Genomic DNA, 2,817 nt, shown 5'->3' on the forward strand with positions numbered 1-2,817 from the left:
GTGTTGGGGATCGAACCTAGGGCCTTGCACATCCTAGGCGAGCACTCTACCACTGAGCCACAACCCCAGCCCTATCTTATAAAGTTGTTATGTGCATAATTGAAATAATGAAAGTAATGAATGGAAATACAGATTTATATATACAGTCATCTTAAGAACAGTGCATGGCACAGTGAAAAGTAGCTATAATATATTGTTATATAGTATAATATGTATTATACAGGGCTGTGGCTATAATACAGAAATAAAAGTGGTACTGCTAAACTTGGTAAAGACTTGCAATCACATATCATCAAAATTGGTCTGCCTTTTCCTAGAACAGCGATTCTCAAAGTATGCTCTCATGACCCTCAGCATTCTGAGACTATATCAGAGGGTCTGCAAATTAAACTATCTTCATAATGTTACTAAGCTATAAATTTAACACTAAGGTATTATTTGCCTTTTTGCTATACTATCATTTGTATAAAATTGGGTTATCATGAATCAAAGTAATGCCCGTCATTGTTCTTCATCATGCACTCATTTAAGAAAAAAGAAAAAAATGTAAAGACTAGTTTCACTTAGGAACATCCTTAATGAAGCAGTGAAGATTATTGGTTTTAGCTAGGCACAGTGGCACACGCCTATATTCCCAGCAACTCTGGAAGCTGAGGCAGGAGGACTGCAAGTTTGAGGCCAGCCTCAACAACTTAATGAGACCCTGTCTCAAAATAATAAAATTGAGCTGGGCACAGTGGCACACACCTGTAATCCCAGTGACTCAGGAGGCTGAGGCAGGAGGATCAAGAGTTCAAAGCCAGCCTCAGCAACTGCGAGGCACTAGACAACTCAGTGAGATCCTGTCTCTAAATAAAATACAAAAGAGGGCTAGGGGATATAGTTCAGTGGTAGAGTGCCCCTGAGTTCAATCCTTGGTATCCCCCCACCAAAAAATAATAGCAACAACAATAAAAATGACTAGGATGTCATTCAGTGGTGAAGTGCCCCTAGGTTAAATCCATAGTTCAAAACAAAAAGTCATGCACTTTGAGTTTTGGTGTGTTTTTAAAAATCCACTGAAAAAGCTATCAAAGTATGCTTCCTTAGCAAGCCTCCGGCATGCTTGGGTCTGCAGTGACCCTGTCGCATTCCTACAGTGCTTGCCTGTACAGCTTTGAAATGGATTGAGGCCTTGCCCCACCCTATCCAGAGCAAGGTTATAGGAACTTCAGACAATCAAAGAAAAAAGGAAAAAAAAAAAAAAAAGCTTTCTTTTTCCATCTACAAATCTGAGTAAAGTTGTGTTTTCTTCATTTACTTCTACCAAAACAAGGTATCAAAATAAACCAATTAAGGGCTGGGGTTGTGGCTCAGCGGTACAGCGCTCGCCTAGCACATTCGAGGCCCTGGGTTCCATCCTCAGCACCACATATAAACAAACAAAAGAAAGTAAAAAAATAAATAAACCAATTATACAGACATATACAAGAATCTACTTATGTTCTATTAAACCAGATATTACAGCTATTTGAAAAAAATGTAAAATAATGAATTCTACTACTTTAGTTTTCCAGCCTGGAAAAGTTTTGTTGTTGTTTTTCTAGGAGGGAAGGGGGGTACCAGGGATTGAACCCAGGGGCACTTAACCACTGAGCCACATCCACATCCCCAGCCTCAGATACAATTTTGCTAAGTTGCTAAGGCTGACTTTGATCTTGTGATCCTTCTCCCTCAGCTTCCTGAGCAGCTGAGCTACAGGTGTGTGCCATGGTGCCTGGGGAGTCCTCAGATTTTAAGCACACATGGTGGTGTGTGCTTAAAATCAGGAGATCAAGTTTTGAGAATTGCTGCCCTAGAACAAAGGCAGTCTTTTCAAAAGGGCTGCAAGTCTACCCATAGTGCAGATCATAATCTCATAACTAGGATTTATTAAATATGCATTATTTGCCATGCAATGTTCTAACCTTGACAGCAGGACTTTAAAGCAGATAGTACAATTATCCCCAATTCACAGGTAGACAAACTGAGGCACTTGAAGACAGTCTAATTTGTTGTGAACCCACAAGTTAGTGAGGTGGCCAGTAGCTGAAATTAGATGCTCCTTAGGACCTGGGATTCATCTTCTATTTAAACCACCAACCCCCTTTTCAATGCAAACTAATCCTAATTTCAGTGTTCAAATGCAAACGAAGCAGAGTGGTAACCTTGTTTTGTTTGTTTGTTTGTTTTTGTTTTTGATTTTTGTAAAGGGAAACAGGGTCTCACAGAGTTGCTTAGCACCTCACCTTTGCTGAGGTTGGCTTTGAACTCTAGATCCTCCTGTCTCAGCCTCCCAAGCTTCTGGGATTACAGGCATGTGCCACCACACCCGGCCCTTTTTATTTTTTGAGACAGGGTCTCCCTAAATTACTTAGGGCCTTGTACAAGTGCAACAACAACAAAAAGAAATAAAGGATTGGGGATGCAGCTTTGTGCTAGAGCTGCTGGTGTAGCATATATAAGGCCCTGGTTTCAATTCCCAGTATCAAAAAAGGGGGAAAAAAAAGGGTGTGGGGGGGAACCATTATCCATTATCCTTTCTGATTTCTCAGATCTTTTTTCTCAGAGTTCATGCTCTAATTAGCCTTAAATTTATATTGTTTAGGTATACACATTTTTTTGGCTCAAACTGTTCACTTAAAAGGGATGTTATTTGAGGGTCAAGAGAGGTGGCACATGCCTGTAATCCCAGGTAGCCAGGAGTCCGAGGCAGGAAGATGGCAAGTTCAAGGCCAGTGTGGTCAATTTAGTGAGACCTGTCTCAAAATTAAAAAGGGCTGGGATGTAGCTCAACGG

At 40.6% G+C, this 2,817-nt stretch overlaps 1 non-coding gene across 1 annotated transcript; it reads left to right on the forward strand.

Moving 5' to 3' along the window:
* The first annotated feature begins 1,086 nt into the window (after positions 1-1,086).
* LOC114089792 (small nucleolar RNA SNORA9) lies at positions 1,087-1,220 on the forward strand. Its single transcript, XR_003582235.1, has one exon. It is a non-coding gene; the product is annotated as a small nucleolar RNA SNORA9 (small nucleolar RNA).
* The last annotated feature ends 1,597 nt before the right edge of the window (positions 1,221-2,817 follow it).

The sequence above is a fragment of the Marmota flaviventris genome, chromosome 2, assembly GCF_047511675.1.
Source record: "Marmota flaviventris isolate mMarFla1 chromosome 2, mMarFla1.hap1, whole genome shotgun sequence".
NCBI lineage: Eukaryota > Metazoa > Chordata > Mammalia > Rodentia > Sciuridae > Marmota > Marmota flaviventris.